The 27340-nt window shown below is 37.4% G+C and overlaps 1 protein-coding gene and 1 long non-coding RNA gene across 20 annotated transcripts in view; one reads left to right on the top strand and one right to left on the bottom strand.

The window, feature by feature from the left end:
* LOC111922622 (uncharacterized) overlaps positions 1 to 27340 on the top strand; it is a 214207-nt gene that overhangs the window by 109676 nt on the left and 77191 nt on the right. For 16 of the 19 annotated variants that reach the window (XR_015284339.1, XR_015284344.1, XR_015284342.1 and 13 more), the window contains 3 exons: positions 2920 to 3104; positions 3203 to 3360; positions 4254 to 4569. The exons of 1 other annotated variant lie outside the window; for it this stretch is intronic. This is a non-coding gene — a long non-coding RNA (uncharacterized LOC111922622). The remainder of the gene's footprint in view (positions 1 to 2919; positions 3105 to 3202; positions 3361 to 4253; positions 4570 to 27340) is intronic. 2 more of the 19 variants (XR_015284328.1, XR_015284329.1) reach the window with 2 other exon arrangements.
* The window catches only part of LOC111922567 (uncharacterized), an 86671-nt gene continuing 78677 nt past the window's right edge, over positions 19347 to 27340 (bottom strand). Inside the window, exon 11 of the transcript XR_015284315.1 lies at positions 19347 to 20566. The gene's annotated coding sequence lies outside the window, so the exon portion shown is untranslated. The remainder of the gene's footprint in view (positions 20567 to 27340) is intronic.

Here is a 27340-nt window from a genome sequence, read left to right as displayed (position 1 = left end):
TTTTAACTGGTGGTAGGAAGAGGGGTAATCATCAGAGCCCCAGTTTGCCTGCCTAACGCGATGCTGCCGAGTGTGTGACACGTGCTGCCGAGCGTCGGCGTGGCTGGGGATTTGCAGCACATTCTTAGCCCTATCCCTGCTGAAAGCAAATAGCAAGTTGGAGGAGGCATGTTCCCACAAGGCTTGGCACAATGCTCAGTGCCTCCCTGTGCTGCAGAAGACCATCTTAGCTGGGTCTCTTACGTGCATTTAGCCATTAGAAATTTGGTTCATACTTTTTTACTACCAATAAACTCACCAGAAAGCTACCATAATAAAGGACCAGAAGCTAGTCTGTTTTCTCAAATATATATATTAGGACCTTTATATCACACCAACAAATATTTCTCCATTAGGTTAAATATATTTTAAGCTTTGTGCATGAGTCTTTGAACTGCTGCTATTCTGGAGTTAGCTGAAGGGAAGCTAGCAAGAACAATGTCAGTTTTACCCACCAGTTTCCAAGTCCCTGAGAGCATATTTCATTTCAGAAACCCATGAGAGAGTTCAAAAAAATCTCATAATTCTATATCAGGAGAAATTCTGAAAGCAAAATATTGCTGTTCTCTAAATTGCTAAAGCCTCTTAAACTAAAGCCTCTAAACTAGACATTTATTTTTCATACAACTCTAGCTATGAAAAGTTTTGGTTGAAGCTGAATATGGTTCTCTTGATATGTGTGCGTGTGTGTGGAGCTGGGGGTCCATCTCAGAATATGATAATTGTGAGTCCTGAATAAGATCAGCACCTGAGCACAGTAATCAATATATGTCTGTGTTAAATGATGAAGAAGCAAATTCTAGGTTTTCATTCCAAGACAAAGAACGTTGTCTTGCAAAGATCTCTCTGCATAGGAAGTAAAATATTAGGAGGGTGCAACACCTTCAGTGGCTGAATTCACAATCTACATTAACGACATGGATTATGTGGCTTTCATGGGTTCTAGATAATTATTGAAAATGGTTAAATTCTGTAATTTTTTAGCAAAGAAATGACCTTCATGACCCAAGTATGACTTTACTGGATAGCACACACTATTTCTGAGCATAAGAACATTGAGATTCCAGACCCACAAACTGCTAGTTGAAAATAGTTACTTGGACTGTAAAATCAAGTATGCAGGACTAAAATATCAGCCTTTTGGTTGTATGTGCTAACCTTCTCCTACCCTCTGAACAGTCCACCCTGAATACGGATTTAAACAGGATCAATTGGAAAATGTAGTATGATCACATGTAACACACATTTGCACCAGAACACATTCATGTAAAAGAGGCTAAATTAGGGTTCAGAGACATTTCTTAACTCTCAAGTACTAGTTCTTGCAACTGCAGGAAACTTAATTTAAAGATAACTCTGCTGGGAGTTATTTTACACTCCTTCTTATTTCTGGCATCAGAAGTTACACATGAATCTTGAACCTGCTGCATTGCAGTGAAGGGTGCTATTGCTAGGATTGTTGAGATCTTTAACTGTACAGATGCACATTAGCTGAGAAATGGGTGTGTGTGTGTTTGTGTGTGTGTATGTGAATGAGGAAAGCATCTTGAGTCTACAGGGTCAAGAAGCCTGTTCTATTACCCCTTAAGCTAAGTATTTTAGGGATAGTTTGGGATGGAAACTACTCTGTTTGGAATTTTAGCAATGTAAGACCACAGACTGAACCTCTTCTTCACCTATCTTTCCATTTTCTTGTCTTCAGCTGGTTCAGTCTGTGTCTTTTGGTGTTGGCAGTGTTAGTGTGAGCTTGGCCTGCAGCCTGGAGTCTACTAATGTTTTCCCAAGAGATAAAAATAAGAGACGGGTAATGACAATTTTTGTCACTTTGCATCCTAAATGGAATTTTATGGGACAAAGAGAAGAGACTTCTGTGGCCCGAAGGGATTTCCTCTGCTGAATACCAAACACCTTCTACAAACAACAGAAATGTGAGAGATTCTCAAAATAAAAGGTCACGGGGATTTTCTATAATAGAAAGGCTTTAACAACAGGGTGTTGTTACCAGCTGCCCTTCCAGTGAATCAGGGAAAATCTTGGTGAAGGACTTCCTCAATATGTTTTTCTGCAATTCAAGGAGCTACTAATTTGAGGGACTGTCACAGAAGTCGTCAGAGTTTGAGTCAGGGACCACAATGTACATTTAGTAGCAGCCCTGTACACAGGGAAGAGAAATAGAAAAGAATTCACAGCAGAAAGGAAGATGACCACTGGACTTTGACAGCTTGGTGGCAACATGTCCAGGTTTGCTCTGCTAAGGTAACATCCATGTGTCAGAGAGAGGGAGAGCATTTGTTTGATTTCTGGGAAGAGCCCAACTTCCATATGAGAAGGGCAGGGGAGGAATATGGCTGGCTAATGATTTCAGACTGCCTGAGGCGGTGAGTGGCCTGGGAGCGGTAAAGAAAAACAACTCTTTCTCTGCCCACCCACCACTTGAAGTCATGGTATAAACAGATCTTTATTGCCAAATTTGGCTTAGAACACGATTCACAAGGATGAGTAAGACAGGTCAACAGGCACTGTGGCCATCCTTGCACCTCATTAGGCATCCACAGAAACGGGAGCCTCTTCTTTCTGTGGTTGGGAAGACACAACACCCACAGTTCAATCAGGCTACCACCCTCTCCAGAAGTTTGTATGCCTTGAGGGGTTACTAGCACACATGGATGTAGAATAATAGCAAGTCATTTCAGCATGGAAGAACATAAGTTCTTCACATTCCTTTCTGTCCTTTCTCCACTAGCCCTGGCTTCTAGCTATCATCCACATCTGGCCATCATCATTTTCTTCCCTCACCCACTCCTCTCCCTTGGTCTCACAAGCTCCATAGAGTCTCACTCTGGTCATAATTGCTTTATTTCTTTTCTGATCTGAGTACAGGAAGGCATAGGAAGAGGGACAGCACTTGAAGCCCTTCCATTTTCAGAAAAAAGAATCGGACTTTGAGATATGAAGAAACTGGGGTGAAGGGCCCCTCTCCCCTCATAGAGGATATGGGGAGATGGGATGTGACATTTTTCTGTGCTTAGGACTGTGTTCACATGAACACAGTGAGAGGCCTGTTGGTGAGTTCAATCATATTTTAATATGACAATAACTATTAGGGACTTTAAATATTCAGTGGTATGAAATTAATCTTGCCTTTTTATGTGTCCTTCCATAGATAAAAAGAAGCAATATTGTTGGGATGCCTAGGATTTCAAAATATTACTTCATAATAAGCACAAAACACATCTTAAAGCACATATTATGGGTCCAGAAGAACACATCTTTCAGTGTTCTTTACTTTGAGAAGTATTTAAACTACTCTGGCAGATGAAGGTAAGAAAACATTAATTTCAGCTAGTCTTTCACTTTGATACGTGCCAATGAGTACAGAAACGCGAAAATGAAACAACTTAAGAATGTGTAGTTCAAATTACATATGAAAATCATCCATTCAAAGTGTGGATTTAATCATTTTTGTCTTAGTCAGCTCATTCTTTCAATCACCCATTTCCCATTCCAGGTTACAATACTTACACTGTAGTGTAGATTACTATAATTAACAGGTTAAATGCATGAAAACAGTTTTTTCCCCTTGATGTGCCTTTGGATCCTTTATTTTTGCTAGCAGTTATACTGTAGAGTCACTTCCTATGAAGGAGAAACAACTGCCGTGGGGTTTCTTAATGCTGCTAATGTTCTTTTCTTTCCCTCCAGTAATAACAGTAAGAAATTATTGTCTGTAAATAAAAGAATATAATGGAGAGCATATATCAGGAGAAGCATGTTAAAAGCTGCATGTATAACATCCGTAGATATTCACCACTTATATTGACGGAGTAGCCAATGTTGGATTTTATTAAGATGCAATGAGAACCTTTCTAATCTCATTGTGTAGAGAAGCCCTTTTCTGATCCAAACTAACCCCCTGAGTTAGCATGCAATTTAATTGTACAGAATAAGAAAGAAATAGTCTATAAATGTCTTTTGTGCTGTGATATTTACAGCAAATATCAACATTGTTCTTACCTTGTTTTCTCTACCAACAATGCTGTGTGGCATACCCGTAGATTTATTTATTTTTTAATCATATGTCCTGCTGGTTATAACATAACTTAATGTACCAGCTGCAATTAACAGACTGTCAAAGGATCAACTAACAAGTGCTGATAAGCTTCATTTAACTAATTTGAGGAGTGGAAGTTTGATTTTCTTCTTTTTTTTTCCAGGAAGGTAGCTTGTTTCCTTATTTCCTGTCAAGTGAGCCAACTCCTGTGACCTGTAGTTAAAAAGGCCCTTTGTAATTAAGGCAGTGAGCCTCCAAGTGAACAGTTCTCACAGTAGGAGGGGGAGCAGGGGGAAGAAGAAGAAGAAAAAAGCAACAACAAAAAAAAAAAGAGGATGCATGACACTGCTTAACTAACTAATCGGAGCTGAGCCAATCCATTTTCCTGCAGGCCACTCAGTGTACCATGAGCACGCAGAATCTCGCCCTTCATTGGCTTCATGTCCATTTTATGGACCAGCGAGTCTATTAAGATCTTGGTGAGTGGCCCTATCCGAGGGCAGGGCTCCCTCTCTGCCTACCCACACACCACCAGAAACTGATCAGCCGTGTTATATCAATAACGTTCTCACACCAGGTTGTGTAAATTGATCTTTTACAATTTCTCTCGGTGACAGTCTCTGTAACCAACAAGATAAATCATTCCTCCTGTGGCTTTTTTATTGATTGCTGAGACCTGTATAAAAATTACACTGCTCAAGCTGTGAAGTGAACATCCTCATAAAAGAAGACCTTCTATTTACAATCAAAATATGTTTGGTCCAGATCAAGCACAGATAGTAAATACTATCCCAATAGCATAAGAGACCAGAATTGACTAAAATTCAAAGCACCAGCAAAGTAACCCACATAAACTTTTAAAATGTGAATGGTGCACAACAACACCAAGGAAAAAAAAGAAAAGCAAACAAAAAAACCCCAAACTTGCAAGGTTATAAACTCTTGTTGAAGCAAAGGCAGTTATAATAGCAAACCATCTGTTAAAAACAATGATGCAGAAGAAGCACAGCAACACAATCAGCAAGCTTTTTTTTTTTTTGCAATTGCTTGTACAAACACTAACACAAATTGCTTTTTGATATCCTTTATCCATGCAAATAGATACATATATATATTTTTTTTTAATCGAACAGTAAGGTTTGAAGGCTTCTTATCTTTTCAGAAAAGAAATAATCTTCAACTTTGGAAGATCTGGCATCTCTGATATCATTCTAGGGAAATTGATTTAAACTGCTGTATAGTATTGGCTTTACTGTTTTATTAAAGTAAATAGTCTAATGATGTCTGACATAGGCAATCAAATGCATTCACAGTTTTTAGGCAGCATCAACTCTATAATGATTATATTCCTTCCACTTTATTCCATCATTTTAATTCTGGTAAAATAGTCTCTAATTTCTGTTGCTTTAATTATTTAAAACTTATGCTAATATTGCTTAGAGACACAGTTTACAAGAGTGTCTTTTGAAAAAGGTGGCCTTAAATAGATCAAAACTGTTAAATGTTAAATCATCAAGCATGATGAAAGAATTAACAAGTGATTCAGAGGGCTGAAAACCAGATATGAAATACTGATTTCATTGTCTTACTGACTCAGTCTGTATTTTATGGATAGGACACTTGTGAACCAATACTTCAATTTACCCACCTGTAAAAAATTATTTTAGTATCTAGAGGAAATGTGTCATTTCTATATCATGCTAAGTAAAATCAGTAGAGATACACCCAAGCCAGCCTTGTTCTCTGGGAGACTGTGAAGTTTAAATTAGTGTTTGCAAAGTGCTCTGAAACACTCGATGATGAGACCTTCAAAAATGCAAGCTCTTGTTATTATGATTCTGTGACACAAAAAATGAAGGATGCATTAGAGTATTTCATGTTATCAGAAAACTGCGCAGCCATGATTAGTGCTACCAAGGAGAATGCTGTACCAAGTAGTCTCTCAAAATTAAGGATGTTGTTAATGGCATAGTTCCCATGAGGTCCTAAAAATTATTCTTTTTTCCTGTTGAAATCAAAATCTGTGGTTGATCTAAATACCTGTGATGCTGGAGAAAATATAGATTTTTTTTTTTATTTTTTTTTTAACTGTGCACATGTAACTAGACATTACATGTTTAGAATTGCTAAATACTAAGCTACATTAAATTATTTTAAATGGTAAAATCATACACCATTTTTGCTGTTTAGAAATTGGTTGGTCAGAGAAACTTCATAAAAAAATATGCATCAATATGAAAATTCAAAAATTAAAACTATTAACTTTTTGCTATTGCTATAAAACTCTCCATAAACGACAGAATCAATTCTTTATTTTCTCACTGAGTGATTTCCCCACTTAAATGAAAAGAAAGAAAGGAAGGAGTTTGTTAGAGGAGGTGGGGGTGTAATAAATATGGTTACGACTGCACTCTTCTTAGGAAGCTGACTTCAGAATAAATTTTGTTGGTATTATCCATTCACTTCTCTTTTCTTCTTCAAATGGTATTTTCAAAGGGAGAGAGTTAAAAAACTATTTATTAGAAAAACTTGATTGGGAGAAGCCAGTTCAAGGCTCAGAACCCAGACAAAGGGCCAGTGCAAACAAAGGATTGAGTGAGGACAGAGAAAGTAGTAAAATATAAAATTTATGTTTAAAGAACATGCTGTGGCTTTTGGAATACTTTGGCAAAGTACTTGAATTATCCAAATCAGATTCATTTGATTCATCTTTTTATTATTAGTTTTATTGATATACTTCCCCTTGCATTTTAGTGGTGAACTGATGATAACAGCAGTATTTTTGGGCATTAAGGGGTTTAGTTTGTTTCCTTTAGGCAAGAATGCAAAATAACTGGAGCTAGTTTCTAGCAGCATCCTCTTGATTTCTCTTAATCCTGGACTGTGATGACTCTTCAGGCATCTCATTGGAAGCAATTGTGGGAAAAGGGCCATTCCCTTTTCAGCTGTTCCTCCAAACCCTAATGAGTTAACAATTGAAATACAGAAAGTTGCTTCAGAGGTCAGGAGAGTATATTCTGCACAATGGTCACAGCATTTGAAACCATGACAGCACTATAAATTGACAAACTAAAGCAGAGCACTTGGTGGTCTGAAGTGGAGAAAAGAACATCAGCCAAGAGCAGTAAAAAGACGAGCCATGAAACCACACAGAAAAAAAAATGAGTGATTTTTTTCAGATCACCTTGTTAGAATTTAGTGTATCAGAGGTCAGATGAGTAGAACAATAATAAGGTCCAAGGTTGAATACCAGTGGGGAAGCTTAACCCAGGAGCTCCAGGTCAACCATAAGTGAATGAGGTAGAACAGTGAAACAGTAGTCACCCGGGAAGGGAACGCACAAAAGTCAGTGGGTTAAGGGGAGGAGCCCAACAGTTATCAATTAGACTAAGAGAAAGCCCAGGCTCGAGCACCTGGGACAGAAAAATAATCCCAGTGTGATAAAAGCAGATTTTCTCCTGTGCATGGTTCTTGTTCCTTGGTTTTCAGGTTTTGAGAAATTTGAAATGTGTAGAGCTAAAGATCTTAAAGCTGTAGCAAATGAGAAAAACACTGGCCAGTTGGACACATGTTTTATGTGCATATGACAATGTTTTCATCCCACGCCAGACAGTCCACTGAGATAGAAGCATAAAAGTAAATTTCTTTTAAAAATATGAGCAAACATATACACACACAGACAAATACAGGCATGCACACATGTACACCACTCTAAGGGGGGTGTTTTTCAACTTCCTATTATGTCTTCAGAAAAGTATAATTCACACCAATTTTATTTTTAACTTATGAGGAGGATTTTTTTCAGATTTGTGAAGAAAATTGCTTCAAGTGATAAGTACAGAATATTTAAGTGACATTTTACAATGTAAAATGTATATATATATATATATATGGTTATGCAACTTCCTCTTCCGATGAACACGCATCACCTAATTTAGTAGGAATTTTGCCATTGATTTCATTGGATCTAGAAGAGGCCCAAAATAAAGCAGATCATGCCCGATATCCCGTAGTTCAGAGTACATTGAAAATATCCAATTAAAGGTAGCTGTAACTATCCACTAATATAAACACATGTTTCTTCTGTTATGCAGATTTCCATTTATGATTGTTATAAGACATGAACAGTGGTATTTATTGCTTTTGTACGTGTCTGTGTTTGTGTCTGTGGAGTGGGGGTGAGGGGGTAGTGTGTGCATGTGTCTACACAGCAGAAGTTTTTTGTGATGTCTACACTATATACCTGAAATACTATTCAGTCCTCATGAGCAATCTGTGGTAAAAGGGCAAGGATGTATAATGTCAGCCAGACTCAAACTCTAAACATATTCTCTTTGTAACCTACTACCCTGTTTTTCTATTTCTCTATTCTTAACCTCACATTTCTGAGGAATTATATAATTCTGGATGGCTGCTAAAACCAGCAAAATTCCTACAGGCAGAGTAAGTCTCATGGGCTGTAGTCAAGTACACAGTATCCCTACTATCCTCCGGTCTGTACATGCTACTTTTTGGGTTACAAAAGACCCATTGTCAAGGTATTGTGATAACTTTTTGAACTTCTTCCCTTTTGCTACTCCAGAACAATTGTACTAATACAGATAAAGCAGAGGCTGACTGCTAAGCACATAGGTACACTCTGCTCCACAGTCAGTGCCTTCCCACGTGCTCCAAAGATGAAGAGATTACATTGCCAAGTGGCTTCTTTCTGCTTAAAACAGGATGAGTTTTCTGACACGAAAGCTTCTCCTACAAAGACTGAAACAGAGAAGTCCAGGGACAAAAATACAAAACCTTTTTTCCAAGAGATTGTCAATGGTGGCCCCTGAAATCTAACAGGACAGGAAAAAATAATGGTTTACTTCAAGAAGTTGGAAAAGTTTAAGAAACGAGCATGGACCGTAGTTTTCAAACTTGTGTCAGGGTATTATGTTTGTTTGGAAATAATAGATGAATATGAAGCTATGACTGTGTTGCATATGATAAAAAAAGGGTATAACTTCTTCAAGTGCTTATTTTGAGATATGATTTTGTCTAGAAGAAAAGATAATTGATGTATTTCTCTCTAAATGTTTTTTTTCCTGATGTCATTAGACAGCTAGATTTACATCCTGGAAACTGTGGGAGGTCATGCCAGATGTAAGCAGGGGAATCAAGAAATAGAGGATAAGAATGTTTCTTGTTTTAATAAAGGAGATCCTTTATAAAATACTGTGCAGAAGCATGGGTGGCAATAACATTTCTTTTGTGTGCAACAGGGGAAGTTGGATCAGCTAGCATTAGGATTTAATATGCTTTGCTTAGTGGAAAGTTTGTTTCTTTAACTTCATACAAGAGCGAAAGTGGTGCACCATTCAGTTTAATGAACATTTTTTTCTTTCTTACAGAACAAGTCAGTTTCAAACTCAAATTGATCACATCCCTCTGGGATGCTACTCACAAGAAGACATGTCATTATTTGCAGCATTCCCAAATAGTGTTGCATTTGCCCTCATGAGTCTCTAAAAGTACTCTGTATGCATTGAAGCTCATATTTTTAATATGTTTATACTGCAAAGAGCTCATCAAAGCCAAAACCAAGTAAATTAATATTTAGCAGGAGTAGTTCCATTAACTGACTCTGATGATCCAATGTTAAACTGAGGTAATAATCATAGGCTCACCAGCTCCAATATGAAACAAAGCATAGTTGCCTAGTAGATAGATGGATAGAGTTTTCTGAACCTAAATATATCAGTCTTGGGGAAGGATTTGGATCTAGTTCAGCTGAATTTTCCTCCAGGCTCCATGACCCATACCAGCTAGAGCTCCACTGATGTAAAGGAGATTCTACGTCATGTGTTGACACCTACACTGTGAGCACCTAAATTTGAGTGCTTCAATTCATAGATATATAGAGAGTACACACATAGCTTATATTCACCCATCATTAGGTAACTAGGTGGGCTAGTTGAAATAGCTGTAAAATCATCTGCATCTGAACTGGAACCATACATTCCCCAGTAGTCAGTAAGAAGGAATAATCAGTTGCAAAATGAGATTCATCTCAATCCACAGTAGATACCTGAAATAAGTGAGATGAGTTACACCATAAAAGGTGTATTGTTTTCCACTGAAGATAACAGAAAACTAGTTCAGGTAAAGACACCAACATAAGGAGAATGAATGTCTCCTTTGCTCACAAGCAGTCAGATAGAGAGATTTAAAGATTTGAAAAAAATAATGAACTGAGTTTTAGAATTGTCAGTGAGGGTGATCTCCCACAGGAGGAGATGCCCCATCTGAACTGTAACTAGTAGGTGGTGGATACCTGCCAGAGACTCTGACAAGAACAACATCATGAAGTACTTACAAGCTAAGTCAAGAAGATGAGAAATGTAATGTGAGGGGGAAAGGAAGCACTAGAAGGACTCAAGTCAATGATTCCATGAGCTTGGGAAAATGGTTATTGTGGTTGTATTTTTAACAGATACAAGCAGGAAACAACAGCAGCTGTCAGTACTTGAAAGGAAAAAAAAATGCAGTTCTCCAGATAAAAGTTAAAGTGGGTTGTAGGTAAGTGGTGGAAACTGAGAGAAGGATGCATCTTAGACATGCATTGCAGTGTTGGCAAAATAAATATATGGCCTGTGAATTCACCCTTGCTGACTGTGCAGGCTTCCCCTGTGGTTGTGGAAGAGGGATTCCCAGCCACTAGAAATGGCAGATGTAACAATTCAGCTCCCCTGCCCCCAGCATATTTAGATTCTGCTGGTTTAAAATGGATCTTCAGCAGTTAAAATGTCAATAGACTCTTATCAGAGGCATGTTATTAAGCTGTAACTCATTTTCCTGTACAGTTAGAAAAACTGTATAAATTGGTGATACAGATTTATCAGTCTGTTAGACAGAAAGACAAACTATGGTCATCTTAAGAGGTACTCCTCTTAGCACATTTTTCCCAGTTGAATGAAGACCAAAATGATTGATCACATCTTTGTTAAGGATTGCAGGGGGGGACACTGGGAAACTGTGGGAGTCACAGTTCATTGAAGTAAATCACATGTACTCTCTTGTGTTAGTGCAGAATGGCAGAGGGGACAGATGACCAGCGTGATCCACTCTGCCTAATTTCATACGACCAGTGAATCCTTGACTATGGGCTCTACAGGGCTCTGATTGTGAAAAAGAAGTGACTAAAAGATCACAGTTAAAACCTTCAGTATGGAAAATATGCAAAATCCTCAGTAGGGAAGGAAGATAGATAAAAATATTATAATTTATCATGGAAGCCATAATTCCCTCTCCTCACTCATCACAGAGGAATTCAATTCAAAAGAAAGACTGCAGAGTTTTCAAAGATTTTTCAAAACTGGTGATACTGGTAAAATCAGTACCAACTTTTGTGTTTTAAATAGTGCTTTTTATACAAAGCCTATATTCTTTTGTGATAGTGCAGGATCAAGCTGACACAATAAGAATTCTATCAGAAATAAAATTAATGGCATCACCACTAAATTGTTTCTGAATTCAGTATAAAAAATGTCTAGCAAGTGGGCAGTCAGAAGTGAAAGCATTACCTATTCCCTTTCAAAAAGGGGCAAAAATATATCCTTAGAAAGTTCAGTTCACTCTGGTGAGGGGGTGGAATGATTTTCACCCTTTTCTTATCAACTAGAATGCTTTTCACAGCCAAAAAATCACAAGGTACAGTTAGATACAAGACTACTTCTGCAGGAAAATGTGTTCATGTTAAAAATGAATAGAAATTATAGCAACAGAAGAAAATGAAACTTGCAAGCCCAGAGAAACAAAACAACTTGTTATTTATGATAAACAACAGGGGATTGTTGTAGGTCTGAAGCAATCAAAAGAATTTTGCACCACAAAGCAAAGCCGAACAAAAATAATAATAATACTTAGAATTCAAACTTTTCATTTATTGAATTGTTTCTGTACAACAAGCTTTACAGAATAACACAATACATTCTAATGCTCTGGAATTATTAATGAAACAACCTAGCAGTAAAAGAATATAGAGCTTTACAGAAGAGAAAGCTGTTATTTTGTTGGTTCACATGCTTCTTACTCACATATCCATTGTGTGTACTTTTCTTTTTTTCCTAAAAGTGTTCCTCACATTAGTTTTTAAGAGTGTAGGAGTGCATTTAATGATTAACTGGGAGAAATAACTGTTTGATAATACCTTACCATGTGTGGACATAAACTGGATCATGGTCTTTTATTTTAGTGGTTTTCCATTTCCCCTTGTTATTATTTTTATGGTACACAGGCTCATAGAAAATCTGCCTTCTTCCATGGCTTTTCATTTATGCCCTTGTTCACACTTGAAAGCTCTGCCAATCTCAAAGAAGTAACTATAGGTCTTTTTCAAGACCTAGATGTAAAACAAATCACTGATCACTGTCAGATTACAAATTTTTCCTTTTAAAAAATTTGCAAATCCCTAAGAAATCTTATCCCAGTCTGCAAAACAAAATTTGACATTCCAGTGTGTACAGGTCAGGACACTATTTGGTCTTATGCACAGTAAGGAAAACACCAGATTTCAGTCAAAGCAATCCATACACTTGAAATTGAGAAAAACTTCTAAAATTCAGGTGTATTTAATACTTAGACCTTCTTGTATTCTTTCTATCGTGTAAGAACTTTACAGAAAGCTGGTCTGAAGGCCTTGTCAGGAATGTGTTTTCTCTTTTTTTTTATCCTCAGCTGCAGTGCAAACACAGAGGGAAGAAATATTTTCCTCCAAAAAGCTTAGTCGAATGTGTGTGCTCAAAGCAGAAGAATTTTTCTTCCTTCTTGAGGAAATTTGACACAGCTTGTTAACCTTGGAATATCTGGAGAAAGAAAATTATTATGTTACTGCATCATTTCAAGTATCAAAAAAGTTTCTGCCTCCATCAGGATATTGATAGTCCCCTCCTAGCAACTACCTCTTCTACTGGAGTTTTCATCATCTTGCTCAATTATTAAGAAATAAACATATGAACACATAAAATATACCTTAAAAGCTGTTCATATGCCTGCATGAGAAATGTATCCATGAGTTTAAATTATGAACACCTCTGGAGTGTGCAAAGTCTATCCGAACTGACCTTTGAAGCTTTTGCATTGCAAAGAGCAGAGGGGATGAAATTCTCTGAACAGATTGTTATAACTTGTTCGCCTAAGTCTTTCAAAGGCTACTGGACTGCCAAAAAGAGCATTTTGTCCACTGAGATAGGCAAATATGTATATGGAAAGTTAATCACACAATGTCAATGAAATGGGGAGAAATTCGTGCAATAACATTACTCTTTATCTTGATTATATTGAAATTGTATGGAAAAATTTTTGTATGTGAAAAGAAGGTACACAATGATACTAAAGAAATTTTGAAGTAGAAAGAGGCAAAAATTCCCTAGCTACAAAGCACAAGCCATTCACTTGTTGTCTGGAACAGGAAAGAGGAACCAAAAGCTGGATATTTCTGAAAGTGTCTTGTTCATACTTCATTGCATCTTCCTTTGAAGTTGTGGCTTTGATCACTGTTCAGAGGACAGTGGACCAAATGGGCTTCCAGTGTGATACAACTGAACTTTCCTGTGATCCCAAATGCCACAGGATTCCTTCATGCTAGAAGACATTCAGCATGATGGATAAAATTGTGAGCATTTCAGGAACAGATATCCTAGATCATTCTCCTCTTTCTCCATGAACTCTTTTTCTCAGATGTTGTTCTTCCCCTATATTATTTTTGTTGTGAATAGTCCTTTATTTATGTTTACTGGCCAGGCATTCAGCCTCACAGAAAAGTTTATGATACTGCTGAGTACAGAATGATAGAAAGTTGGTCAGAGAGAAGTAAGCAACACATAAACACATAAACAAACACCTATATCTCAGCTTGATTTCAGTCCCAGGTCTGGATCACCCCCAGGTTTTGTTATCCAGGCTACCCTGTGGGAATACATTACATATGGTGGTAATTGAAGGCTTTATTCAGAACATAGCTGTGCCAAGATAAACTTGATTCTCACAGATGAGCTTAGGACAAAATTTTGCTATTCCTTTTCCAACCTTACATTACCAGAAAATCAAGATCTGCAGAGAAGGAATGAGGTCAAATGATCTTTTGCTGAATAAAAATTGCAAGGACCAAAGTTGTGTTGTTGTTATCCTGTGAACCATGTGATAATTTTACACTGTTCTGCTTAGTCTTTGTCTGTACATATACATATATGTGCTTTTTATTTTTACTCTGAATCTTTTTCTTATATTGAAAAATTCCCTTTGCCACTAGAATAAGTACTATCAGTGTATTTCATGCCAATGGTGGTGCCTCACTGTTTATGACAGCTTTTCTTGGCCCAAAATCAGTTGATCTAAGTTCTTCATAGTTCAGCAACATTTGTTCAATTCTTGACCATCATGGAGATGTTGATCAGATCAATAGAAAGCACTTTATAAAACTAACCTTTTTTCCTCACTAGAAGACCAGCAGTTTTAGAAAGAGAAAGATTTTTACTGAAAATTTTCATACATGTATAATCTCAAATTAGTTTGCAGACGAAATATTTATCTCACAAAAAAAAAAAAAAAATACCAAAAAACTCAGCCCTACTTGCTGTTTAGTTTTAGTTTCATTTCTCTCTCTCTCTCTCTCTCTCTCTCTCTCTCTGCTTTTTAAGGATTTATTTCTTGATTGTCAAGAAAAGCAATATGCTAACAGTGCATTTTTTTTTTTCACTCTACATTTTCCACTGATTTCTCAACCATACTCAATGAAACTCTGGCTTGTAAAGCCATAGCCTGCAAAAGCAAAGGAGTCTGTTGGAAGAACTTTACAATTGCCAAGATGGTTCAAGGCTCTTTTCTCACTTCTTGGATGTGGATATTTGCGTAACATTGTATATTTTCCATGATCAAATAGCAGGATTTTTTAACTCCACTGTTCTTGGATACAGTCCTGAAATCCAGCCAGAAAGATCCACTGTTTTAGTAACTACTACTTTGCACATTAAGTGATACAGGATGACCAGGTGTCAGGTAGTCTATGGTCCCCTCTAATAGCTCCCAGCATCCTAGGTAAATTTCGGTTTTCCAATATTTATTTCACTGGCAAGTGCATCTAGCTGCCTGAAAGACTGCCTCTCACACTGCTAGATTTCTGTGCTGTAGAAACTAAATCTAGTGAAACACAACTTTCTGGGACCAGAGCCAGGTCACTCTCAGTTCAGTGGCCTTATCTTTGAATTTACAATTAAGGGCTCATGCATGTCTCCTTTCATGAGAGGCAAACCTCATTCTTCCAGTGATCCATCCCCTCAAATATCGAACTGGTGCTACCAGTAGACTGCATCTTTGCACACATGATGAGATTTTGCTGGCAAAAAATGCTGTAGAGTTTTATTCCTCCTTGACTGAATATCTGTCACTTCCAAACCGATGTTAATTGATGCCTCCTTGCTGTGGTGGTGGGAGTTTCAGAACAGATGTTAATACAGCAATGAGCATGTAAAGGAAATCTAAAATATAAAAAGACTAACTTGTGCTTACGGTCTATATATACTACTGAAGATTTATTGAAAAACAAAATAAAGAATATATTTAGCTTCTGTGGGTGGAGTCTGAAATTAATATGTTCTCTGGATTTTTCAAACCAAGTCTGCATGAATAAACCTAATTCTCTTCCTCCTTAAGCAGTATTTTAAATGCACCAGATATCTTTTTCCTTCACCATGTAAGCACCTGGAATGATAGGGCTTACTGATACACAATCTAGCATTAGCATCTAGCATGAGAGGCACAAGTCAGCTGAACTTAGAAAATATTGCTGTTAAATAATTACACACTGTCTTTAAATTATGGTTTGCTGTTTCTGAAAATGACTGTATCATCCATCAAAGCATACTGTAAGCTTTTTAAATAGATATATCATGCAAGTGTATTTTTTAAGATTACACATAAATGCATTTCTTTTTATTTTGTATTCATATTTAATTCTAAGTCAATTATTTGAGATTCAAGATGGGATACATCTAAATATGAAGCTTTTATACTATCCTGTAATTTATACAGTATAGTTTAATATTAAGATTTTACTAGACAGTTACACAGTACTCAGTTTTAATATGGAATACTTCATCATGTTCATTATCGCCTATTTAGACTCATGTAAACTGACACTCCTGAAATAAGCAAGCTTTAAAATGTTAATATAAATGTTATGACTCTTTTAATTGCAATAGACATCTCATTAAGTAATTTAATACCAGTGGGACCTCTTACCAATACACAAAAAAACATACTTTGCCCAGCTTTTACATACAGCACAATATGACAGATATATTTTTTTCCACAGTGATGCTCATCAGATTTATCTTTGCTATCCACATCCTGAGCAAGAACATCTTGGCAGCAAGCTGCCTTGATGGCCTGGATTAGCTGGTTTAAACCAGAGCACCTTTGGTAAGGCTGTACCTGTCTGCTCAGGATTAACCAGCAGGACCTGTCAGATGCAGCATCAGAGAGAGAGAGAGAGCTACCCAGACCATGGCCATGGAGGAATTAGTTCTTCACCTAGGTGGAGAGAAAAACATGCATGACATTTCCATTAGCCTAGAAGGCAGAAACATCTGGTTACTTGGTTCAGCTCATCAGCAGGAGAGCCTGTAGTTGATTAGCCCTTCTCTCAGTAGTAGGCGTTACTACAGTCAGTGGGAATTACTAAACATGGTTTCAGGGGACTGACGTTAATTTGGCTTGCCAAAATAATATGCAATTTTTTAAAGGAGTTTGTGTTAATTAGTTGTATAATTTCATGTGATGTGATTGGTTTTGCACAAAGAAAAGGAGAACAAGGTTTGCTATTAGAAGCTGCAGTAGGAGAATCAAGAGGTGGCACTTAAATAGCTCACAGTGTGAAAATGCAGTGGTGAAAGGTCTTAGTTCATGATCTAATTATACAATGGGATTCCCTTTCTCAAAAGCTAAAAGCCTTTTGATTCTTTTTTGTCTTCTTCTAAGATATTTTATTTTGATTACTGTACTTTTAATTTCTTGCACCTACTATTTTACCACAGGTTAAGTCACCTTGGATATCCCATTTTGTCCTGCTTTGTATAATATTCCATTTTTACACTAAAAGAAACATGTAAAATGACAAAAGTTGGCAATTTATAGTTTATATAATTCCTAACTGCATCTCTCTGCCTGCCTTCTACTGTCCATTCGCTAACTCTTTTACAACTATTATTGGCAATTTAGGCTTCTTTGCTACCTGTGGAATTGTAATCAGTGGTAGCACTGATGTCAGAATTGCAGTTTGTGCCAGGATAACTGATAACTGTGTAGTCTGGGAACTTAGAAACGTACATGAGGTAGTCAACGTTCTCTCATTAAAAGCATTTGCTGCCTGATGGCTGTTGAAAAAATTTTAGAACTGCACTGAAAAGTATCTGCTGGGGGCTCTGGCTGAATGAGAGGGTTGTTTGAGATTTTTCCTCAGGATTTGCTGAGTATGGGAGTAGGCAACTGAAGCAATTCTCAGAAACAGTATACCCTTCCACACTTCTCTGTTCTCAACTTTCTTGCCTATTTGGATGGCAGATTCTTTGGGTTGATGGCTATTTATTCCTAAGTGCTTGCACAGTGCTCTGCACACTGAGTTTCCAGTCCTGGCAGTGGCCTTCAGGCACAGCTCTCTTAGACATGCCAGTTAGCTAACTCACAGGTCTCTGTGCATTATCTGCCACCCCACACAATATTTTAAAATTTCATGTCACCTCCACTAGCAACAAGAGGCAGGAGTTTATTTATCACTATTTCCACAGGGAAGGAAGTCTGAAACATACAGTATGCAGTATATACACTATCCAAATTTAGCTACATACTTATTCAGGAGATTTGTCTGCTTAAGCTGTTTGTCTTGTTAATGGCAACTGCTGCAGATCACCCTTGAAGAGAGACTGTCTCCCTCTATGAACTACCAAAATTTAGGCAGCATGGACGCACCTCAGGATATCCATTTCTATCCTTCTGCAAGAAACCCCATGTTTGAAAGCCCGTCTCCGCCAGGGATGGCCAAGATAAATTTATTTGCATGTTGCTTGAGAGAGTCTTCTGTGGACTGGGCTTTCATACAAATCTGCTGGGCAGACTTCTCACACTTTGCTGAAAATTTCCCTGAACCTTGCATGCTGATGTCCAGACTTCTCAGAGATGTTCATAAATCTAAGAGTTACCTGAAATCTCATACAACTCCAGTTTTCTATGATACAAGGTTCCAGTTTTCTATGATACAAGGTTCCCTTATAAATGTTTCACAGAGCTCTGTTCAAATTTCTAAAAACAGGCACAGCATAGTTTATGGGATGTTCTGTTCAATACCTAATCCCTATGAAAAAGCCCTTTAGTTTAGGTATGACTTTGTACAGTAAAGCCCACCAAAAAAAAAGAGAAAAGAGTTCTTATAGACTCTGCACCATCAAGGCTTGGGAGATATGAGCTTACTGGTGGGAAGTATTTAAAAGCCTGAAAAATCTTGGTGTCAAAGGAAGCATGTACAGGATGTAGTGGAGTGGAATTGGTATTACATATAAATAAGGGAAAAGTGTTCTAGAGCAAAAGGGTGCATTCAGCCATTCTAGTACAAGAATAGTAGGGAGGAAGAAAAAGCCCAAACATTTCACAGGCACAGACCAGGACTGAGGATGCCCGCCGAGATTCCAGGTAATTTCTATTAGGTGCATCAAGAGTGCTGGCATGATAGCAGAGCTGTCTGTCATGGGATCACCTGAACCCTTTATGGATTATAGACTCAAAATGCTCATATGTCTGCTATTTATTTTCCATTTGAATATCAGTTATTACTGAAACCATGTTTGTTTACCTTGAGCAATCAGTAATTTGTAGTTACTCCTCAGCTTCTTATAAACACCACCTACAATACTGACTGGTATTAACTGTTTCTGATATCACCTCAGTTTTCTGCCTCTTCGACTGTCATTGCATATCTTATGCTTAGATTTCAAGCTCATGGAGAGTGAATGTCTGTATGGCTGAGTTCCACATATTTTAGCTTCTTGCAGAATGAGTTTCTATATTTTGTTCTGTATTTTCTATCCATCTATCACAGTGGGGTCTGTGATGGGGAATACCATGAAGTACAATAATGTGAATACTAAGATTGATAGGCAAGAATTAATACATCAAATAAAACACTAAAAAATAAGTTTCATTTTGTCCACTGAGGTAATTTTGTACAAAAGGATGTTTCAAGACCAATGTTTTAATCACTTTGTGTAAGCCTCTCAGAAACAATAAACAGACTTGAAAAATTCCAAATAATAATCAACTCCTGTGCTATAAAAGGATAATTATGTCTTACATCAGAAAGATACATCCATCAATCCATTATTAATTTACAAATACAAAACAACACCTTCTTTGAGGAAACATATTATTGTAGGTCAGGTTGACTTTTACAGTCTTATAGTACAAATACAGAATTATTTTCATTGATGTAGAAAAGTTATATTTTCACTTACTTAATGAAAGGTGCTAGCAATTGATATAAAACTGAGGCAACAGTAACATGCTAATAACCAGGACAGGTTAAGCCAACCTATATAAATCTATAATAACAGAAAATTAATTATGAGAGATTGATAACCGAATATGGAGAAAAATTTTCAGATTTTGTTTGAATTCAAAAGAAGAAATGGATATAGAGATAAATCATTAATTTCCTTTCTTAGCAAAACTGCCTTCTCTTTCTTTCCACCTCTCCTGTCCTCTTCACTTCCCCAAGTGATATTGGCAGGACTCAAGCCAAGAAATTTTTCTGCTTTGTGATGAATTACAGAAGTAGCCCGAGAACAATTGCTGAATGAATGGATTTTAAATCCATTAGTGGTATCAGTACTGAAGGAGATACAGAACAGACAGCTGAGCCTTACCTAGAAAAGCTCTTCAAGGTTGTAATTCCTTGGACACCTGTACATACTGAGGTGTCCCCATATGAGCTTTTAGACTCATGAAATGCCAGAACACAGTTTTAATTTGTGTCAGTGGCACTAAAAATTTGCCTGACATATTCACACAGAATTTTTCTGAAGGGGCTGAAAAGCTTGGAGCCTTTTGTACTATTATTCTTGTTCCTGTTACTCAGATATATTTTCCCTGTGAAGCACATTACAGCTTGGGAGTGCCTTGTCCTGAAAAAGGTAAATTAGTCAGAGGTACATAAGCCAAAAGGCTCACAAAAGAATTCACAATAATCGAAGCAAATGTACTGACACTACAGAACAGTCTGTAAATATGTAGATACCCTTTTTTTTTTATATCATTTGTGATTTTAACATGCTCTTCATCTTTTGGGGTTGAATTCAGGGCTGAATTCTTCACTCTTCATCTCACTTCCAGATGTGATGAATCTAATTTTTCAGTCAGTACATGTTCAAAAATCAGTTTGAATGGATATGATGTATCCTTAATAAAAAAGAAAGCCACAGTTAAAACTTTAAAACTACCCATTGTCACATAAGCCATACATTAACATTTGAAAATGAGTTACCATTCACACTGCATTGAAAATTCTTTTTTGTAAGCTTTTAGCCACAGATTTTTTTCCTGGTACCATGTAATACTGCAGCACTTTACCTAAAATATTTCTGAAGTTTTGTTCAATTATTCACTAATGTTTAGACCTTCAAGCAAACTACAGAACAATGTGATGTAATGACTTTTGACTTATGGACTTATCAATGTCACAGGTTAAGTGGTTTAATTGAGAATCTGTAAAATGTCAAAACAGAGCAAGAGTAGTGAACAATATAATTAGACTGCATCACAAGGTGTTTGTGGAGGGGAGGGAAAATGGTCCATTCAACCTTAACTTTCATAGTCCTGACTCCTAAGTACTAATGCTGTCTCATCTAGGAGAGACAAAACAGAACTCATATGGAATTGTGCAGCAAGATCCTCAAATTATACAATTAAGTAATACACTTTAAAAGCATTTTTTTTTCATAAAGGTTTAAGAGTAATGAGGCAATAAGGATTCGCTGTAAGACATTTCATTATGAAACTCCGTTACACAGCAAAACTATCGGTTTTCCCTTGTTGCCTTCCAAGAAAATGCTGTGACTTTCCAAAAGACATTATGCTCAATTAATCCCTACTGCCATCGAGGCATACTAACTGTGTGTTTCTCCACTAGAAGCATTCTACATACAACAAAGACGGCAGGCAAATCAGCACAGCTAACCACCAGCAGGGACTTCAGTATTAGACTGGGTATAATTCTAAACTCTTTATTTACTTCTAACCTTCCTTCTCACCTCACAACCTTCCCTATATGTGCTCCTGAACCACTGGTTTACATGCAAAATCAGATGACATTTCAAACTTTCCCTATTCCTTAGTCTATTTTCTTCCCTTCAAGATTCATTTTTTGCTTTTTATCTCTGTGGCATTTGCAAAATTGACTTCAAAGGAAGGGTAACAAGTCCTCACTGGGCCTGTGTTCCATGGTCTAGGTTACCAAGATGCAGAACTAAAAACTGTCTCTAGAACCTCCATGCTTTATGCAGTTCTTCTAACTACAATATGTACATAAGTTCAGCTCAAGAACACTTTGGAGGGGAATGCTATCTTTTCATTACATGCTTGATATCCATTATAATGGAACCTGGCTTCTAGTTCAGGGCCTGAAGGCATTTCACAATGTAATAGTAGACAATACTGATAATAAAAAGAAAGTTTTCATCACAAGGAACTTGATTAGTTGTCCAAATCCTGGCTAAAAGTGTCTACATCTGTATAAAGTTTTACAATTTTTGCATTGTTTAAATCCATTGTCATTTAAGACTAATTTTGTATTTCTCCTGATTTCCATGCAGATATATTTATGTCTCCATATTGCAGTGTGCTCCTCTAGTTGTTGTTTGAAATGCATATCTCAAATTCATGTATCATTCCAAATTTAAGCTTATGGAATCTTCACAGGAAGAATTGTATCTGGATAACAGATTGTTTAAGTAGAAATGGAAATTATCAACTACGTGAATTATTTTTTGTGTTATCCTCGCAACACAGAGCTTTGAGTTGCATGCTGTTAGACACTTACTGTGAGATGCAGCACTGTTTTCAACATACCTACAGCTCCCAAAGGTATCATCATGAGAATGAGAGGTCTCAGCAGTTTCTTGATAGGATGGGATTTAAAGCAATATATACACAATATTTTCTTGTGTGAACATTACCCCTAACAACATATCCAGGTATATTGTCTTATCTCTGAACAGTCATACAGAGATGAGAAGAGCATACAAGAGAAGCAATCAACTTGTGGTAGACTAGTTTTCAAGAACAGATTACTCAATCACTTGGATGTCTGCTCTGGATAAATAATACCAATTCTATAGTGACTGCACATGATCAGGAATAGCTTTTCTTTTGACTTAATTTGCAGAAAATTTTCTACATGCCACAGTGATCCAAATTAATGATATAGGTTTTTATTTTAGTATTGTCATTACTAATTTAGTTCAAGTTATTTTTGGACACTATTACGCAGTAAAGATAACTGTTATAGTAAAAAAATAATTTAGGAAAAATCAATAGAAGAGATTTTTATGGCAAAATAATTGTCCATACACACATAAACAACAACATAGCAAGAATGCGGATTAGTACCAATTTAACCACTTTTTCATAAGTTTATAGACAGATATGTCCTAGACAAATTAAATTTTAAGAATAATTTTATAAGATTTGTGTTGTAACGCTTTTTACAGTAAATTATTCTGTATTAACTGATTCTCCATTGAGTAACAGTCAAAGATACTGCTTCCACAGTTTTATGTGGACTGTTTACTTGGTGTTTCCTAAAATTTTTTTTACAGGTAGCTCATAGTTATGGAGGTTACAGATTTGGACTGTTCTCTATTGCTTATAATCCAGTGCTCTTTTCTTTCTTGAGGATAAGGCAGAATGTGGTTCAGTTTGGGATGGATGTGGTGAGAAAGTACCATCAAAACAGGGAGATCAGATATCTAAAAAGCATTGCAAAAGCACTAATTTACCTATGATCACCTCGTCGGAAAATTAAACCTGTCCTCCTTTCTATTTCATTAGTGTGTAGCATCTTCAAGGTGCTGATAACAGACAGCCTGGACTTTTGGTATTGGAGACAAGTCTTTCATTGCAAGAAGGAGAATGTTTCCTACACCTTCTCTGAGCTTCCCAGCCTTCATCCCCCCCACATCCTCCCAAAGATAGTCTTGGTTTTTTTTCTTCCACCTCTTCTCCTGTGAATTTTCCCACCTGTTTCCATTTACTACCAGAATTCCCTCTCCTACCCTCTTAGTACAGCTGCTGAACCACACAACTCTCTTCCTGCTCCTTCCTCCCCCAGCACTTTGCTCATGGCAGCTCTCTCCCTCCTCCTTCTGAGGACCTGCTTTCGTGAGCGAGAGGGCAGCTTGCACTGGGGTCACTGTCCCTGGGGCTTGTGAAGCCTGCTGCCTCTGGGTAGGAGAGATTCCCAACCAACTTTGCAGCTTTGCCAACTCCCTGTCACTCTCTGCCACGCACAGGCTACTCGGTTGGAACCGCAGGACACAGAGGCCACAGCACAGTGAGCCCGTGTGTCTGTGCCAGGGATGTCTCCAGAGGTGATGGAAAACTGACACTGCCTCTCTGGGAGGACATCCCACTTTGAGGCATGCATCCACACAAGAGCATGCCATGTTTCCAGAGGAACTCCTTAAGGAGTGCACTGCTTCTTGCTCCCTCACCCATTGGTGTGTTGGCTGTTATGCAGGACTTGGCACCCACACACTGCAAAACCAGCAAGGCTACATAGCCATAAAAATGCTAGCAGCAGATAATGAATGGGAGACTTCAGAAATAAAGGAAGGAGACAAAATCACAGCTGACATGATAAGTATTTCCAAAATAATAGCAGGGGTCAGTCAGGCATTTTCATGCTTGCTCTCCCATCATTACATGAGGGTAAGGAAATATTGCCTGAAAGTAAAAGCTGATCTTTGGAAACTCATGAAAAAAAAAATAAAAAAATCCCCTCTTCACTCACAATATATAATTAGCTCATGGTAATAATTGCCCTTGTGTGCCACTGAGGCCAAGTACTTTGTAAGATACAGTCAGTACAAAATACTTGTAGTTACCTATTTTGTAAGAGGGATACTAGTGGCAAGCTTCATGCTTTAGGTCAGTCTCTGTTAAAGACAAGGAGGAGACTTGATACACTGGCTCTTTCAGAGAGATTGAATGTTAGACCACAGAGACTTATTGTCTGATCCTGTACGGCGATTTCTACTGTAAAGAGAGCAGGGGGGATGTAGAAGGCTGGAGAATCAAGAGGAAACATGTAAGGAGTAGGAAAGAAGATCTATTATAATAAAATGGGAATAAAATAATGGTAAATAAAAAAGTTGAGCTGATGTTTAGGTAAATTCTCTCTTACTTTGTTTCTGTTTATTGTTTCTGTAGGACTCTACAGATGTTTATTAAAGACTATTTACCTTTGTTTATAGAAACATGCTTTTGAGAATCTTATTATTTGACTTGGAAGCTACCTTCAGTGTTTATCTAGATGATTATCAATATTCAGTAAGTCTGACTTTGATTCCAGTTCCATTTACAGTTACATTAATTTATTCCTACAATTAATCAATCCTAGAAAGGAATGTCCAGCAACTAGCAATTTCTGAAGACCAGATACCATATGCTGTTACATTTGGAGAAAGTATATATTCTAAAGCCCACTACTTGTGCTCCAGCTGTAAAAAAAAAATATTTTTTTTTTTTTTTTTAAAAATCCTTATTGGACAAATATGACTCAAAGGTATTTAATTAACAGATAAAGTGGGAGAGATAGCATAAGGCTGATTGACTATTCTGGACATCAAGTTAAACATTTGCTGGGGTTTGAACAACTTTTCTTTGATTTTGATTCTCATGTCTTTCAAGGTTCCTTTACCCCTGCCAGCCAGCCTACAAGAAAGAAGGAACCGATTTAATCCAAAATACTAAGGCAAAGTTAATATTCTATGTATTGCTGAACAATCTTAAACTGTAACTGGTGGTAATTTTGACTGAAAATCTGAACAAAGTGTCACAAAGTGTATCAGTCTCATTGCATAGTATGCGTTTGAAGCAGAGCTATTCTGATCCATGTGTTAAAGTTACTTCTTTACAATATTTTCTGGACTGTCCTCAGACCAAGGGAACTTGATGTCTTTCCAAAATTCCTCCTTTTAAAAACTGCAGGCTGGAAACAGGATTCCTCCCCTCAAATCAAAAGTATTGACTGTAACATCAGTATGTCCACTCATCAAAGTAGTGCTCTGGTTTTCAGTTTAACTTGTAGCTCGTTGTTTTGAGTAGGGAGTGCCAGTGAAACTGGAAAACATAGAAAACCTAGTCTGGGACAGAAATATTCTATGCACACATCCATCTCATTGAGTTACTCTAGTGCTTCTAAGTTTTGTCAGTGATAATGCAAGACAGTAATTGCAACATAAACAAGAGCAAATGTATCTTTATTTGGGTTACTCAGCTTTCTATCCTACTGTTTTCTCCTTCATATTAGCCCCTATTCCATGCCCCAGGGCTCCTAACCATCTCCTCATTAAGGCATGCATTGTGGCTCCCTATCAGCCTCCTGCACTGCAACAATTAACCCATTATAGTACCAAGTACACGATGTTGCAGCATTTATTCAGATTCATAATGTGCTCTCATTGCATGCCAGGTTTTAAAATTAATTTTGAAGGAAACAAGAGATGTGTTGAAACACGTCAGACTTTTCCAAAAATGGATCATGCCATAAATAATGAGGTTTTTCTAAAGAAAGGAAATGCAATAGATCTCGCTCCTCTGGTATCCGTAAATCATATTATCATCATTGCAGGGGGAGGGGTATTATTTAAACTGGAGAAAGAGGAGATCATTTGGAAGTACTGAGGGGAACAGATTGGAGAAGAGGTGACTGCAGGTTGTACTGAAAATAGATCTACTGGGATGGACAGAGATCAGTAGTTGAGTCCTACGCATACTGCTTTTATTATTAATCATTTTGTAGGGTCCTGTTTTAACACCTGCACTGCAGCAAAGGGAGTATATGCAAGTGAAATTTTCTGATTACACAAAGCTAGGAATAGTATCTTGTTGTGCAAGCAGAGAAAAGGGAAGAAAAGGGATGGGATGGGATGGGATGGGATGGGATGGGATGGGATGGGATGGGATGGGATGGGATGGGATGGGATGGGATGGGATGGGATGGGACAAGGTGAAATCCCAGAGTGTAATCTCAAGATGGTTCACTTCAAAAAACAAATAATGAAGCCATAGGTTTAAGCACACAGTTTGGGTGGGTAGCATTGCTTCAACAGCTGGCTGAAAGAAGAAGTACAAGTTGGGTGCTTAAAAATTTCGGATCACTCTCCTTCCTAATAAAAGGTGATCATGAGCCTTAGATACACTGTGCCTATATTAAAAAGAGAAAAAAAATAAAAGAGTTTGATGAGGTAGAGTGGGAAGGGAAATGGTGGGTTTTTTTCCTAATTTTCATTGAATGATATTACTCTGACAGAGTACAGGCAGACTGCACAACTTGGGTCACACATTTTATTGCATCCATGTGCAACACAATTATATCAAACTGGGAGAAGCACCAAGAAGGTGCGCTAGTAGGAGGAGGCAGAGCTATCTAATATGGCAAACTAAAAGTGCTTCTCTTGTTTACACAAACAAAACAAAGCCTGAAAGGGAACATAACTGTGGTCTACAAATATACAAAGAGGGAGAAGAGCTATTTAAAGGATGATGTTGACATAAGAACAAATGGTTATAAAATGGCCATGAATAAACTCCAACAGGAAATTAGGAGGAAGCTCTGGAATGATATCCTGGAGCAGCCCTCCGACAGGAGCAAGGGAAGCAAGAAACTTCACTGGTTACAGCATGAAACTTGAGCACATCATGAAACCAATTATGCAATGTGCAGTTGACAGCAAAAGTTGGGGTTTGAACTTGATGCAGGAGGTCCTTTTAAATCCTATTTCCTATGTTTCCAGGGGAAGCTGATTTAAATCTTCAGTAAGAGATGTCTTAGATACTGATAACAGTAATTAATACCTTACACTCCAGTAATACCCTTCCATCTAAAGATCACAAAGAACATTGAATACACATGGGAATTAAACATCTAAATATCTACCTGTGTTGTTTCTG

This window comes from Cyanistes caeruleus, chromosome 3, assembly GCF_971803275.1.
Source record: "Cyanistes caeruleus chromosome 3, bCyaCae1.hap1.1, whole genome shotgun sequence".
NCBI classification, from domain to species: Eukaryota; Metazoa; Chordata; class Aves; order Passeriformes; family Paridae; genus Cyanistes; species Cyanistes caeruleus.
The sequence above is the reverse complement of the archived record's forward strand: the minus strand, read 5'-3'. Positions and strand labels throughout refer to the sequence as shown.